The sequence below is a fragment of the Propithecus coquereli genome, unplaced genomic scaffold, assembly GCF_000956105.1.
Source record: "Propithecus coquereli isolate 6110/MARCELLA unplaced genomic scaffold, Pcoq_1.0 Scaffold483, whole genome shotgun sequence".
NCBI classification, from domain to species: Eukaryota; Metazoa; Chordata; class Mammalia; order Primates; family Indriidae; genus Propithecus; species Propithecus coquereli.
In genome coordinates this window covers 905,438-922,369 of record NW_012150652.1, presented here as the reverse complement: position 1 = coordinate 922,369, position 16,932 = coordinate 905,438, and the positions used below count along the sequence as shown (strand labels likewise).

General features: G+C 35.1%; 1 protein-coding gene across 3 annotated transcripts in view; it reads right to left on the bottom strand.

The window, feature by feature from the left end:
• Positions 1-16,932, bottom strand: part of TENM2 (teneurin transmembrane protein 2) — an 888,605-nt gene that overhangs the window by 705,651 nt on the left and 166,022 nt on the right. The gene's annotated exons all lie outside the window — the stretch shown is intronic.

Sequence of the window (16,932 nt, the reverse complement as noted above, 5' to 3'; positions counted from 1 at the left end):
AAATCCCTGCCTTAATGAAGCATTAAGTCCAGAGTACAATAAGAGCAGTAAACCAGTATATTGCATTGCATTTTAGATGGTCCTAAGTGATATAGAAAAAGCTAAAGCAGGGCTGGATATGGGGAGTGTTGGAATGCTGGAGAGTGGTGTTGCAATTTTAAATCACTGACATTGGGAAAGTTATCTGGGAAAATAATACAAGAGCAAAGACCTGAAGATAGTGAGAGAGTGAGCTTTGTGTTTTCCTGGGGGGAAGAGTATTTCAGAAGGAGAGAAAAGAAAGTAACATAGTGCCAGAGGGGAGGGCATGCGTAGGGATTTCTAGGACCAGCATGGAGGCCAGTGTATTGGAGTGTGGAGGGAATACGAAGGAAGAGTGAAAAATCAGTAGAAGCAGATTGCCTAGATCATTGCAAGGAGTTAGACCTTAACTTAGAGTGAAACAGAGAGCCACTGCAGGGATTTGAAATGAAGGCTGACATGGTTTGGTTTATCTTTTAAAAGGATCATTGGGGCTGCCATTTTTGAGAACAAAGATTGCAGGGGCAAGGATCAAAGCAGGACAAACTATTAAGAAGGCCAGCACCATGATCCCAGGAAGTGATGGTTGGAGCTTAGACTAGAGTAAGAATAAAGGGTATGGCAGCTCTTTAGATGACTGAAAAATTTCTAAAATAAAATAACTGAGAGAATTGGATATGGAATGGTGGCTTGGAGACAGCGCACAAATCAAGAAATACTCTAAAGGTTATGAACTGAAAAAATGAAGGATGTGGAAGGAATTAACTGAGATGGGGAAGCTGATAGCTGGGGCGAGTTGGGAGGTAAGACTTGGAATTCAGTTTTGGACGTGCCAAGTTTGGGATATTTATTGGACTGCCAATTGGACATATGAAGCAAGCAGTTGAATATTTAAGTCTGGCATTCAGGGGAAATTTTACAGAAAGTTGAATTTCATAAAAATAGAGATGGAAGACTGAGTGTGGACACCTTGGTCAGGAGGGGAGATTTTACACAGTGAAGAGGAAATGTCCAGTGAGTGAGACTTGGTGACTAAGAGGTCAAAGAGAAGGAGAGGAATCAGCAAAGGAGACTGACAAAGAGCAGTTAGTGAGTCGGGAGCAAAACCATCCTGAAAGGCAAGGGGATGGAATATTTCAAGGGGGAGGGAGTGATCTGTTGGGTCACATGGACTTATAGGTCCAGTAAGATGAGACTGAGAATGAACAATCAGAGTTAGCGATGTGGAGGTCATGAATGACCTTGATAAGGTCAGTTTTAGTGGAAGAATAGAGTCTGAACCTTTATTGCAGTGTGTTTCAAGAGACAGTGAATGTAGACAATGATTTTAAGACATTGTTCTATACAGAGAAAGGAAGAATTAGGGCATTGTTAGCAGGGAAAGTGGGATCGAGAATAGATTTTTTAAAAATAATATGCTATATACAGCAGCAAATATTATGCTTATAGTTAAGGACCAAGAAAGAGACGAATATTTGTAATGAAGGAAAAAAAGAGTAGAATTCCTGGAGTGACATCTTAGAGCAGGAGAAAGAGTATTTTGTACTCTAATATTCAATTCATATTGATGTATGTGCAGTTCTCTCTACCTATTCAAATATTATCTGTAGATTCTATGGGGTTTCGGGTAATCTTCATTTTCTCTATTTTTCAAAATATTTTTATAATAAATTTACAAATTATACCTTTTGTGACCAGAAAATATTAGGTTAACAATTTGTAAGGAAGCATTGAACATGTCTTTAAATTTTGCATAATACATTGTCACAATAGATGTGGAAGGAAAAAGATTAAGCAGAAAATTGGCAACCTAGGCTTGGGAGCAGTTTTCCACCTGAGTTTTCAAGAGTGACACAACTAAAAAATGGTTCTGTGTTTTTGTGTAGCATTTTGCTTTAATTTAAGCTCTTTATTTGATACCTAACCAGCCAAAAGATTTAACAAAATTGATTAGTGAAAGTAGATATTCCATTAGTTAATTAAAAGGAAAGGCCAAAAAAAAAACCAAAAAAAAAACCCAACCTTTGAGAGCTGGTTGAAAAGGCATCAAACCATATTCGTACATAAAAGTTCATAAACATGTACACACCAAACACACATACAGCATGTACATAAACACACACAATCACATGCATATATATAAGACAAACACAAAAACACATTTATATGTATAAACAAATACAAACATACACATGAATATCCATATGCACAAGAAAACACACATGGGCACATACTCATGTACAGAAATACATGCGTATCTGTCTAGTTCTGGTTTAGGTTCAAGGCCTTTGGTTTTCTCTAGTGCTTCTTCTTCCCACAGATAATTCCTTTTATGATTGTGCAAATTCAGATATCATCCTGGAGAGCCAAAGTTCTTACAGAGAACTTCCTAAAGTGACACAAACACCCAGGCCCTAAATCAAAGATAACTGGAATTGGACTAGATCATCATGTCCTCAAAGAAAATCTCTCCCCAGACTATTACCCTGCATCGTTACGTAAAACAAGATAACTTCGGGTCCTTCTATCAGAAATTTAATCGAATTCATATGTTACTCTGCTCCCCCACTGAGACAGTACAACAAACTCTTGATATTTGTGTATGTACATATGTGCATTTTTCTGAACTTTTTCATAAAACCTTTATCTTAGTCATAGATGTGACGCTTAATTGCTCATTTAATTTTTTCTCTCCACCTATTTTGAATTATGGAAAATATAAAAAGGTGTTCACAGAGCCCAGACTTGGTCTTCTGATTAAAGTTCATCTTCCCGGGTCAAAGCATGTAGGTGATGGAGTTGCCACTTCCAATTGGGACAGGCTCCTCAACCAAACGTCATGCAGTAGTTGAGTGACAGAAGAAAAAAAATCATTAAATTGCCTTCTTCTCTCTAGTGATGTGTTCTTTTAGCATAGATCCAAGCACTGGTAACTTGTACTAGATATTATTTAAGGAATAGTAAAAATAATAACAATAATAGTAATAATAATCAGACTGCGAGCTCCCTGAGGACAGGAGCAAAGTCCTATGAATTTATTTCTATTCCTAACACAAGCATAACTTCTGGATTATGGAAGAAGCTCTATATATGTTTACATTTATTCGACCTTTGAGTAGAATTACTTTTCTTTTTGCTATCACTATACTGTACCAGGCTCTCTGTAAAATCATTCTGAAAATATGTTTTCATCCTTGTTTTTCTCAGAAACTTGGAGGATACTTACAGAAAAGAATGGTAGGGGGAGACATTTCTACTAGACTTTGGGAAAAATTTTAATATGAGTTTGTGTTTAAAGTGTGTATATAAAGTTTGTGTGTGTGCACACATTGATGAAGGCAGTGGCCTTACCCAATTCCATATATGTGTGCATATATGCATACATGGGTATATGCATGTATGTTTTAAGGTACTATACATCAAAAGAGAGCAGCATCCTGAATCAGAAATCAGCTTTATGCAGCCAAAGAGGTACCAAGATACAAAATTGTGTGTTTTGTGCCACCTTTAATTTGCTCTTCTCTTTCTCCTGGAACTTGTTAAAGTATTTAGGCATTTGGTGTCATAGTGACACGGTTCTTTATAAGGATTGCTGTTTTGTTCTTCAACCCACTGCACTCTGGAAGTGACAAAAGCCACTTCCCAGGGAGCTGTGAGACAGTTTCTCAGTAGCGAAGGTATATTTCCCTGCCCCCCCTCCTGCCCCAAATTCCATACTCATGACACAGAAGCACAGTTAGAGATGAAAAATATGGTTCATTATCTTGGTAGTGCAGAGAAAAATGTTATGGCTTTATTTAGCAGTTGCTTTTATGCTTTTAAAAACATGTTAATTTCATTTTTTATGTAATTGTGCATTAAATCATCTCAGACAATTGTGTGATTTGGAAATAAAAGTCCAACAAAATAAGTAAAAGCTATAATGTGGTTTTTCCCTTACTGCTTTTTGTAGTCTGTTTTTATGTTTCTCAAGCATTAGTGTCTCCGCTCCTTCCTGGGAAGATTAATCTGAAGGCTCCTAGAGCCTTTTGCCTTCCTGTCTTCAGTTCTCCCGGCGGTCTGAGACTTTCCCTGTGGTTTCTGCATCTACTACTCATGAATTACCAGCCCCAACAACATTAGGACTTATAAAGCCTTATAATCCTTTAGTCTACTCCCTAATAGGGCCACCAGCTGGATGAAGACCTCAACCCTGGGGGAGATATTTTAATAGTCCTAAGCTGCCTAAAGTAAAATTATGAATCCTGGGCTACAGAATACCACTGTACTCACACATAATACTGGTGACAGATTTTTTTTACTAGAATATATGCAGTGGAACACACGTAATATAATTCAGCATGTCTAAGAGACAGGTTTTTCGTTTCATTTAAAGATGACTTGGGCCACTTAACGTGGTATCTTTCATATCTCCCCTCTTAAGCAGTTTAGGAGGAATTGGACTTTCTGATGGCTGTTAACAATGTATTGAGACTCTTGAGAGGGGCCTCTGTGTTATGAATTGATTCAAGACTAATTTCGCATGTATTAGATTTTTTCAAATGTCCCTCCATATATATGAACAATTAATATCTCGTTTTTGCTCTTTCTTTCTTTAGTGTGTTTTAATATAGTTTATTGTTAGAAGGCATTGTAAGTCCTTCCTTTAAGGAAATGTGTACTAGTGTGTACTAATTTGGTAAGGCTGTTGTGATCACAAACTGGTGGTTTAAACAACAGAAATGCATTGTTTTACAGTTCTAGAGGCTAGAAGTCCAAAGTCAAGGTGGGTTATAAACTGGGTTGGTTCATTCTGAGGACTGTGAGAGAAGGATCTGTCCCAGGCCTCTCTCTCTTTGGCTAGTCCCTCTGTACCTCTCTGTGCTCAAGTTTACCATTTTTATAAGGACAGTAATCATATTAGATTAAGTACCACCCTACTGACTTCACTGTAATTCAATCACCGGTGTAAAGACCTGATCTCCAAATAAGGCTGTACTCTGAAGTAATCAGGGTTAGGATTTCCACAGTTGAATTATAGCAGGACACAATTCAACACATAACAGAATATGAAAGTTTTATTCTGCTTTCTAATGGTCTTCACCCAATGTAAAAATACACTGCTTTCCAAGGATTGACAGTCTAAAAAAATCACTAAAGATTAACTTCTTTCGGAATTCTAAAACAAATGTTTATGATACCGGCATGAGTATATATAAAAACAAACAAAATCACTATTAATTTAGTTGTAGTGTAACCCTCAAGACTGATATATGTATATGTATGTACATATGTACATAACCTATACAGCAACCAAAGTATGTATACATAAGTAGCATTGAAATTAACTTCTGCCTGAGGCTACTGTAAAATGTCAATTAAACTGCCAAACTTTCAGAGCTTGGTACTCTGTCTTCCTGCCTTGGGGAGCTTTAGTATTCAATTTATTGTTAAATAAAACAGCCAACTTGGCAGCAGAGTGAGTTTAACAAATTATAATGAAATTTTTCTTTTTTTTTTTTTGCTTAAAAAAATAAGGTGAGCTAATTTTTCTGAAGAATAAACTCCAGAGAGATTAAAAATTTTGAGAGAGGTTATTTGTTTGTAACCATTTCAAGTTGAGCAGAAGGGAAAAAAAAAAGGTGCCCACTAGCTTGTTTGAATTAAACAGAAGTACAAATGGAATTTGACTAAAGCTAATAGAAGCTTTGTTTAAACATTTCTTTTATTAACATTTAATATTTTAATGTGAGGAACTGAAGTCAGAAGCCAACAGGAGCCACGGAACAGCTGTGGGCCTCAAATTTAAACGTCTTCCCTTTGACCTATGTAAATTCCTTTTCTCACTTTTTAAAATACACACATACTCACAAGCATATACACACACAGGCACACGTATAAATTAACCAGCTTGTCTGCTTGGTTCATTCATCTGATTACGCAGCTTAACTCCCCTCTCTCTAGTAAAAGGGAATGACCCTCTTATCCAGAGGGGGGTGGGTGAAGTTTTTAAAAGGCTATCAAGGGCGAGAAGCATCTTTTATCTAATCATAGATTTTCAATGTTTGTTATTATTGGAGCACGCAATAAGATATCGGTGGATTAACTCTGTACAGAGGTTGTACTAACTGTTTTGCATGTACTATCTAATTTAATCCTCACAACAATCCTAAAAGTAGGTGATTTCGATCTCCTATGTTACAAGTAAGGAATAGGAGAATTCAGTAGAGAATAAGTGACTAGGTCAAGGACATAAATATCCTAAGTGGTATAGCTGCAGCTTTTGAAAATTTGATATTGAGAAAAGTGGAAGAAGCTGAATTTAATGTAGTGGAAGAAAGACTTTTTTCGCGAAGTCACATAGGTACTTCTGGAGGAATGGATATTCCTCACCTGGAGTGAGAGAAGAGGGCTGGATGTTTCTATTTTATTAAGATTGTCTTTAACATTTATTAATCTCTTACTATTTTCCAGATACTGATCTAAGCACTTTATGTATATTACCCCACTTAATTTAACTGTTACCCTATGAGATAGGTTCTACTGCTATTTCTAATTTCCAAAGCTTAATGACTTAAGTCATACAGTTAGGATTTAAAGCCTCCACACTTGCTCTAGAGCCTGTGACATAAATACTGTTTTACTATTATCCTGTCATAAGATAAAGCAACTCCGTTTTATTAAGCAGCTAATGGGTAGCTTGACTTACCCATAAGAACATGTTTATAAAAATCAGGATGTGTTATCTAAACCTCAACTGAACTACATACCAAATGAAAGTAGTCTATTGCTTACAAGAATTTTGGAAAAAAAAATTTGAAGTTTGAGCAAACATTGAGTAAATTTTTTAGCATAAAGTTTTTTAATATTAAAAAAAGGAGAAAGTCAAAACCAAAAAATCTTAATGGTCCTACCAAAGGAGATTCAGATTCTGGTACATCCATATGAATTAATAATATTCAACCCTAAAAATAACATTTACAAAGATTTGTGAATAACATGGGAGACTACTCCTCAAAGTTTAAGTGATATGGAATATAGTTTTAACAGTGAGGTTTTCAATATATAAAAATATTTGAAAAAAGGCATAGAGAAAATATATTGACATGTTAGCAGAGTTCCTTCATACCCAGGTGGTAAAAATTGAGGAAAGTTTCCATTTATGTCTTGCAGCATTTTTTTTAACATTTTGTATCATTAGTACCTATTACTTCTGTAATCAGGTAAAAATCATATTTTTGAAAGATGACTCTATAGCAATGAAATATTTTTCACAACTGATTTACCATCTAATAATTCATGTGCACTCAATGCTTCATAGCAGGGGTCAGCAAACTTTTTCTGTAAAGGTCTAAATAGTAAATGTTTTAGTCTTTGCAAGCCAAGCCACAAAATTGAGGATATTATATGCATACTCACATAACAAGAAAGAACATTTTTGATGAAATTCAAAATATAATACTAATAATTGAGCATAAGTTTTTGTAATATATGTCTACTAATGAAAAGACTGAAATTCTTTTTGTATGTGTGTGGAAACATTTTGCTTAATTGGGCTTCAAAGTATTCCCTATCATCAACATTTATTGCAAATATTCATCTGTTAATGCTGATCTAGAGTGAGCTTTTACTTATTTCATCTTTGAAAATGGTTTTCACACAGGTAGATGACACATGTGGCACTTGAAACACTGTCAAGTTATAACTGCTTCGCGGCAATTTACAGTGCACCACGCAGGGAGCGTCACATGTGGTCTCTGCTGCAACCGCAGAACCCAGCCTTTGTAGTATGAAAGCAGCCACAGACAATGCAGATGGCACGGCTGTGTGCCAATAAAACTTTATTTATGGAACAGTAAAATTTCAATTTCAAATAATTTTCAAGTGTCACAAAATATTATTCTGTTTTTGATTTTTCAACCATTTAAAAATGTAAAAGCTTAAAATTTTTCAAAATAAAATATTCTAAAAAAGAGATAAATCCATTTCCAGCTAACAGGCCATACTAGGATAGGTGGCAGGCCGTATTTGGGTTGTGGGCTGCAGTTTGACAACTCCTGATCTGGAGGCGAGAGCATCTCTTATAGACTTCACTCGGCAACCATGTTGGATAGCACTGGAGAGGGGAAGTGAGCTGTCAGTTAGGAGAGGTATCAGGAAAAGCTTTGGGTTGGGGTAGGCACAAATGACTGACTACTGGATCAAGTGTTCCAAATGAAAACTTACCTACGAGGTTCAGAGATTCAAATGTGCAAAACAGAGAAAGCACAAATCAGAACTATCCTCAATGACTTTCTAAAATTGTAAACAATTCAATCACACTCCTTAAAGTGTGGTCTGAAATGCCTCAGGTGCTTTCTGGAAATGCAGATTTCTGGACCCATCCAAGACATAATGACTTAGAATCTCTGCGGTGTATCCAGAAATCTGTACTTTGAACCATCTGGACAGCCAAGTATTAAAATGTGTTAAAATGGCCCACTCCCTAGGCACACAGTTCCATTCTTCCTTTTGAATTGTTAAAAGTCTTTAATTTATTCATTTCAACAAACATCTTACCTATCTTATTATGGTTCAGGATTCCACAAACCAGGGAATGCATTTGCAATGTGGCTTCCAGAAGTTCGCAGTCTTATAAGGGAATGCAGGAAAATAGGCTACCACAGTGCAGAGTAAAGAACACAATACCAGTAAGTCCAAGATGCTATGAAAACGTTGAAAAATGAAGATGAAAACTTTATATATAAGTAAAGAGCCCATTTTTTCCTTTGGGATATTATAATCTGCTTCTTTTAAGATGATTTTCTAGGTAATGATATTTATAATCCTAAATTATTTATTCATGATTAAAATCTACCTGTTTTGACCATAAACTTAACACTGTTTCTAGAAAGTTATCTATGAACCATGTACACCAAAATAATCTGGATGCAAATGAGTCTGTCCTTTGACTCTTAGTTTGAAGACTTAATCTATCCTAGGCCGCTCCTCATGAATTTTTGCTACTAGAGAGTTTGAGCTAGAAGAACTCCAAACCTTATACTTTTATATTTATTTGGGTTCAGACCAATAACACATGAAAAAATTTCTCCCTAAAGTTTTGCTCTTCCAAATTTGGGTGCATGCAACTTAATTGAGTGGTTTGGGGGTTGAGTAGAATGAAACATGACAAAAGTTTGTATTTCCAAATATTCTCATCTAGAAGAAAAACCACAATAACTCAGAGATTCAGATAAATCTGGGTTTGATCCAAGGTCTAATTTTCTAGCTGTGTGCCATTGGATAAATTCTACAACTCACCAAGCTTGTTTCCACTTATGTCCAGGGTACCAGTTTATTTACAAACTGGTAATGTCAATATCACTCATGTATGATACACATACATATATATATGTGCACAAGTAGTCATATGTAATCATGCTTATTTTGTAATATTGTGAAGATTAAATAAAGCAGTGCATACAAAGTGATTAGCATAGAACATGGCCCAATGAACACTAGGGGTGGAAACAAAAGAAAGAGAGAAAGTACAGGGAAGCTGAGGTTGGAGCAAAGAAAAAAACAAAACTGAGGAATCATACCATAAAAGCAAGAGAGGAAGATAAAAAAGTTTTTTAAAAAACGGTTTACTTCTAATGTTTTCAATAGCTTTGGGTTTTTTGGTAATTAGATATAACTTTTCTTCTGTGCTATTTAAAATAGTAGCCATGCCAACCTCTCGTTGATTGAATGGACATCATTAGAATAAGTACAACATAGAATAACCCCAGAAAGGTTACTAGTATTTCCTCTGAACTCTGAAAATGTCAAGCCATATTGGGCTGGTGGATAGTGATAGGAAACCCATTTTCAGTTATCGTATGTTAATGAAGGGAAACAATGCACGATCTACAAGGAGAGGGAAATACCCAGAATGAGTAGAGTCCAGAGTCTATGCAGTGTCTGCATTTCCAGCCTCATTAAAATATGCAGATCGTATCATTAGGAGACAGTTTCCTGGCAGAGTTTTCTCCTGGAGTTCAGTTATGGGCACATGTTTGGCAGTTGCTGTTACAATGAGTTAAACCACAGCTATATTCTTCAAGGTGAAAACAAACAAAAAAGAAGATGAAGAGGCAGAAGCAGCTTGTGCAAGCCATGTTTTCATTTGGGTTTTTTCTTGTATGAGTCTGTATTTTTCTTTTTTAAAAATGGCCAATGATGCTTGTTTGTTTTGTTTCTCCAACAACATACAAGCACCTTATACTGCAACTTTATATTTTTTTCCAAAGTTTTGCTCTTCTAAGTTTGGGTGCATGTGAAAATAAATGTAATGCAATAACACACATGACACCTGGGTTTAATTCAGCCAGGTGATTAGAATAGCTACTAAATGGAACAAACAGTAACTCAGACTTTCCTTAACTAAACCTCAGTTTTGACCTAGGTAAGAAGCATTTGAGTTCATCTTGATCCCTTCTACCATATCTTCTTTCTTATTTTCTTCACCACTATCTTGGTTTCTTCCTTTTTTCCTTCCTTCCTTCTTTCCTTTCTTATTGCTTTTCTTTCCTCTTTCCATCGTGACTCCCTATCCCATCCATCTATCATCTATATTTTTTTCCAGTGAGGAAAGTGGAGAGGGAAGAAAAACAGCGATATTTTAAAAAATCTCTTACCCACAGCCTGTAGGACCTCATCAATAAACACTTTTGACATGAAGACCCAGTGCAGATCACCACTTTAAGAAAACTGGGGACTGAATAGGAATACAGAATGATAATGAGGTGACTAGGAAATCAAAATTATTTTGTAGATATTGACGTTTAACAATGCAAAACTATGAAAGTGTTGATAAACATTACATGTCAGCTATAATTATTATTACATACAAATACCATTTATTTAGTTTCTTCCGTTAGTGGTTCTCCAACTATAATCTGAGACCCCAGTGGGGTCCCTGAGTTCGAAACTATTTTCTAATAATGTTTATACATGACTGTTTTTTTCACTATGGTGACAAGTACTGCTGGTTCCTTGGTGGCAGTGAAGGCCATGGCACTGAACTGTGTTAGTAGTCACTGTATTTTTCACTGTTATTCATTCATGGGGAAAAAACAAATACTAGTTTCACTGAAAAATACCCTTGATGAAGCAGTAAAAAGTATTAATTTTATGAAATCTTATCCCTTGAATACATTTTTAAAAAATATTCTGTGTGATGAAATGGGAAGGAATGCCTGAAACATTTTAGTCTATAAACCAAAGTATGATAGTTGTCTTGAGAAAAAGCACTTGTGTATTGTTGAGTTGTGAGTTGAACCATCCACTGTTTTTTCATGGAACATTATTTTTATTTGCGATAATCACTGAAAGACAACTATGGCTATTCAGACTGGAATATTTAACAATCTCTGGAAAATAACGAAGTGACTTAGTCCCTTCAAAGAAATCGGTTCTGTCAGTATTTGTTGCCAATGATAAAAATGAAGCTTTCAAGAAAAATTAGTCTTTGTGTGAAACTTGAATTCACCACCATGAGCACAATAGCTTCCCAACACTTCAAGACCTTTCTGATAAGCTTGATGGTGAATTACAAATGTGACTTTTTTTTGACATTTTATGATGAAAATGTGGAAGATCTGCATATCTCAGTCAACCAATATTTTCCAAATGACCAAGGCATGATGTTACAAAATCATGCAGCAGGAAAAAGACCCATTTAAATGGCAATAAAGGCCAGTAGATTTTAATTTGAGTGCAAAAAATGTATTGACATGGTTTTTAAAAGATCCTACACTGTAAATAAATTATCATTTATTGAGTTTTTATGAAGACTCGAATGAAAATATCCATAATTACCTGAAAAGGCTATTAAAATAATTTCCATTTTCAATCTATGTATCTGTGTGAGGCAGGATTCTCTTCATATACTTCAACCAAAACAACAAACCTAGTTGTATTAAGTCAGAAATTAAAGATGTTTGGAAAGACTAAAATTATGTTATTCTTCTCATTAAATACTTTAAAAAGATTTTTGCAATGTATACTTGTTTTTCATAAAATGTATTATTCACATTACTATGTAGTGGGTTTATGGCTATTTTAAAATAAATGAATAAAATATTTTCAAGATTTATGAGTTTTAATTTTTAAAAAGTACATGTTAGTAGGTATCATATACATTACAAAACTTTGACTCAGTAATTTTTAAGAGTGTAAAGGTATCTTACAAACCAAATTTTGAAAAAGGATGTTCTAGGTACAAGTGATATTCTTCTACATATTGAATTCTTTAGCAGTCTAGGTGTTATTCAAGAATTTTAAGCATAAGTTTTGTTACCTGCATTAAACATATTTCCATATATACCTAAGTATCAGGTAAGTCCTTTTCAAAAAAAAAAAAATATCCCTTAGAAAAAGATGCTGTGTATATTTGTCTTTTTAGTTTTTATGGTGTGCTCTGACAATTATATTATTTTCCACAACATAATATGCTTGGAGAAGATACAGTAGCCTGCAACATCTCAAATAATATCGGGTTTGCAAACTTTTGGATGTCCACTGATTAAACGGAAATCAGCTGGAAAAAAAGATGGAGGGAGGGAAAGTTTAAAAACAATGCAAATTTTGCCATTTTTCCAGGATTTATACAGCTTTCAAAAAGCAAGTCAATAAATCTTTTAAATATCTCTTTTAAAAAACAATATAGTGACTGTTTACTGTGTAGATTAATATTTGCCTATTGGATAAATGGGGAAAAGTGTTTAATAGATTCTTGTGGTCCGGAATAAAATTGACACCGTACATGAATTAATGAATTGCTATATTCCCAAATCCTCAGATGAAGTGAAGAGGAAAGCTATGAACACCAGAATTAGGTAAAAGCATCTATATTTAATATGAATATGAAATTAAACAAAAGTATCTCATTAAATTTGTGTTAAAGTTTGAGCAAATATATAGTTAAAATTTTATGTTATTGTGCTAATTAGGCTACAAATATTTGACTTTTTCATCTACATCTCTAAAAATTTTCATAATGGACTTGGCCAAAAACATTTTCATTTTTAAACTTTCATCATTTGGCAAATGGGGTGGGCTTTTCCTTGAAATTGCTGTATATTCAGGATAGATGAGATTTCCAATCCTATCAATCCTGCTAAAAAAATAAATTTGCAGATGGGAAACTGAGAATCAGAGAGTTTGAGAAGATGTTCACACTGGTACAGTTAGTAAGCATGCTAATTGGGGTTAGAATCCAGGCCCATTGCAAAGTCCAAGATTTTTCCTTATGAATTAAGAATGGCCTATAGTCCAGAGACTATTCTCATAGTCATAGAATAGTCCCTGGATCACAAATTCTCACATCATTTAATTCTTACATCAACCCATAAAATAGGTACCATTTGGCCCAATTTTCTAAATAAGGAAACTAATGTGTCCAAGATCATATAGTTAGTAACTAGCAGCACTAACATTTAAACCTGGTCTGGATTCAGAATCCTTATTCATACTCCCTAGTATATACCGCCTCTCAATCTACAATAATGCTTCTACAATCCATTTGATCTCACCATCATATAGGCATTTATATGAAGTAAGTATCAGATCAGAAATTATAAGCCACTATTTCCTTTTGAAAGATTCAGGTATAATATACCTCTATAAGAGTATAGCTGAAAAGACATTGTCAAATATTAAAAAAAATTAAGATTGAGAATGAGCTGTCCTTGGTTTTTGGCTCTTTAAAGAAATTTGATGTTTAGCTTAAATTGGGAAAATACACTTGAAGAAAAAAGTTCTATGATGCTGAAAATGCCCAAGTCATGCCTGGGATGAAGAGATTCCCTTCTCCCCACATATATAATTAGCAAAAAAAAAAAAAACAAAAAAGGTATCATTAACAACAATAATATTAATAGTAAGAGTCATTATATTTGTCAAATAATTTGGGTAGGGTGGACATTCATACCTTAATAATATGCAAAACCTAAAGAGCTGTTATTGCTCACAATAATAAGTCTATGTAGGTTCACAGCTCAAAATAGATCGTAAAAATGTTGAAGGATTTTTGGGGAGAAAGTACTACATAGAGGTGGGAAAATGATGAATGTTAACACACATATGATAGTGTTATCATCTGAGAACTGAAAAAGCATCTGTTTTTTTAAGTTAGTCTATTTGTTTTTAGTTTTTCAATTTCCACCTCAGTTTGTTTATTGTCCAGTGGGGACATAGAAAAGTTATTAAATTCCTCAAGGTCACACAGAAAGTCATGGCTGTTCTTGGGAAAGGGGCTTAGATATTCCTGAATCCAGCTAGGTCCTGTTGCTTCCTGCAGCCCATGGGTCCATGAGGAATGAAAGAATGCTCTTAAGCAAATTCCAATTATGGTTTATTAACTTCACACGTAGCATTTATCTTCCAGTTTCCAAAAATAGTGGACCCAATTAAACTATCTGTTTAGCACGAAGTTTTTTTTTTTTTCACTTTTAACGTTTTTTCAGATAAAGCTTCTATATAAAGATAAATGGAACATTTATCAGAGATATGAAAGGAAGGGAAGAAGCCACTACTTCCCTGTCACGACCACCATTTTCTTTCACCATCAGTAAAAGGGAACCAAAGCAAGACCTCGTCTGTCCCTGAACTGATGGTACCAACATCCTCAGTCAAGCAAACCAGCCCGTTTTAGGCATGATGGATAGTGGTGAAAATTAGTTATTCAGGGCAGCTGCTAATTTGAAATAAAAGCCCAACAAATTCTAGTGTTCTATCCACTGTCAAAACAAGATTAAACAATTGCAATAAGAAGAATAGTAGGTTTGTGAAAGGAGGCTTAAGAACAGTATTTTACTTTACACTTAAAACACTGGCTATAATTTGCAATCAAAGGTATAAAAGGGAAACTTAACTTGGTGAAAACCCTTCAGGGATCTAACTTTTAAGATGTTCCCTTTAAGGTTCTCTTTAACAACTTTTCTATTTAAAAAGCACACACCCAAATGAGGACCACGGAGAGCTGGAATTGAAATTTTCACATTGGATATCTTCAGCGGAGGGAAAAAAATAAATGCAGAAAATGTCTGCTCTGGAAGTTAAAGGGAGAATAGCGAAACAGGAGCCTCCACTCTCAATTTGGCTGGATTACCATCAACTTCCAGAAACCACTAATGGTCTAAAGAGCAAAAGATAGAGCAACCGGAGTCTTAAACCTGCTTAACTGGGAATGAACTTGCGTATCAAGGAAGAGATTCTCCGAAACGGAGGCTCAGAGAAAGTAGAGGATTTACCTTACACCCCACACTGCCAGGACTCAATCCACAGCTTCTTGACACTTAATCTAGTTCTTTCTCCACTATATCACAACGCTGTGAATTGGAGATTACATTTTCCTCCTCTAGACTTTCAACATAAAACCTGTCTTGACTTTCTCACTGTTACAGGTACTATCCCTGTGTGTCTGTCACCACGCAGCTACCTGTCTAACAAGAGCTGTGGGGAATGTCGTAGGGCACATTCATGCTATATAGTCTGCTGCTCTGTTCCTGTTGAATGTGTATGGTAATTATTTGACACTTCTAAGAGGTGACAACTATGTTGAAATAATAAAATTACAATTATCTTATCAAACTTAATATTCTGTATTCTTCAGAACTGAATTTTTTTAATTAGAGATTGCCACTTCAGTATAGCTGATTGAACTTGAATTCTCATATTAATATACCTTTCGTTATTTTTATTCTTAAGAGTTTTGTCACTGCATTAACTCCTTCTTTCCCGTTACCATGCTTTGTATTTTTATTTTATTCTTCTTTAGGCAAGCACTACAGATTCATTCCTTCTTTATAAATGTTCAGAACACTCTACCTAATGACACAGCCATAGCTTGGGAAAAGATGATAGCTCATACCTGAAGGGAAATGATCTGTGATTGTACATGTAAGTCTGACTCACAAGCACCCTCACAGTCTCCCTAGATCCGTACAACATAGCAAGAAACATTCTCATCAATATGTAGCGTTGGGAAGCAAGGCCATGCCAAGAAGTAGTATCTTCATAATATGAGCTATGTATTTTCTGGGTTAGGGGATCCTTACCAGAGAAGCCAAAGTCTTGTAGATTCAGGACTTCAGACTTTTTTTTTAATTCTCTTCTTTATTTGACAGATGAGAAAGTTAAGGTCCAGATACTCTAAAGGAGTTGCTCAAAATCACTCCATTATCTAATGATGCCGAGAGAAAGGACACAGACACTTTGGCTATCATTCAGTTGCTCTTTCATGAGATTTCCATATTAAGCTACCAAACTCTCTACAGATGATAGACATCCTTCAATGGGTCTCTATAAATTATTTTTTAAAAATTAATAGTTTATAAAGGTTATTGTAGGATGCTTTTCTTCTCAATTGTAAATGTCTACCTAGCCTGTGTTGCTTCCAGGATGCTACATAATGAGCCGTGTGATATCGATGACAGCATACCGGGGTGCTGATTGGGCCTCCTCCAGAACACCGAGCAAAGGAGGAACTCCTCCAAGCCTCTCCTCCATGGAACACACCATCATTCCTACGAATACATCCTGATCAGATTAGTCCAAAAATATTGTAACAGGTTCCTTAATCCTACAATTGGGAAAGAAAGAATCTTTTTCTTAATTAAAAAGCAAAAAGAAAAATCAAACCAAATTAATTTCATTTAGGCTTCGAGGAAGATAGCTCCCCAACAGCAAAGACCAAGCATTGCCCATACTTCTCTGAAGGTTTGAATGCACTGTAGCATAGCATTTCAGAACCATGCTAGAATTTCAAAGATTTTACGGACATATTAGGAAGTACAATGTTGATCTATAATTGCATTGGTGGTACATAAAATAAACAATTATAGTTGTATATTTAGATAAATATAATTTCTCTGTTTAAGATCTAGTATCAGTATGTGTTAGTGATCA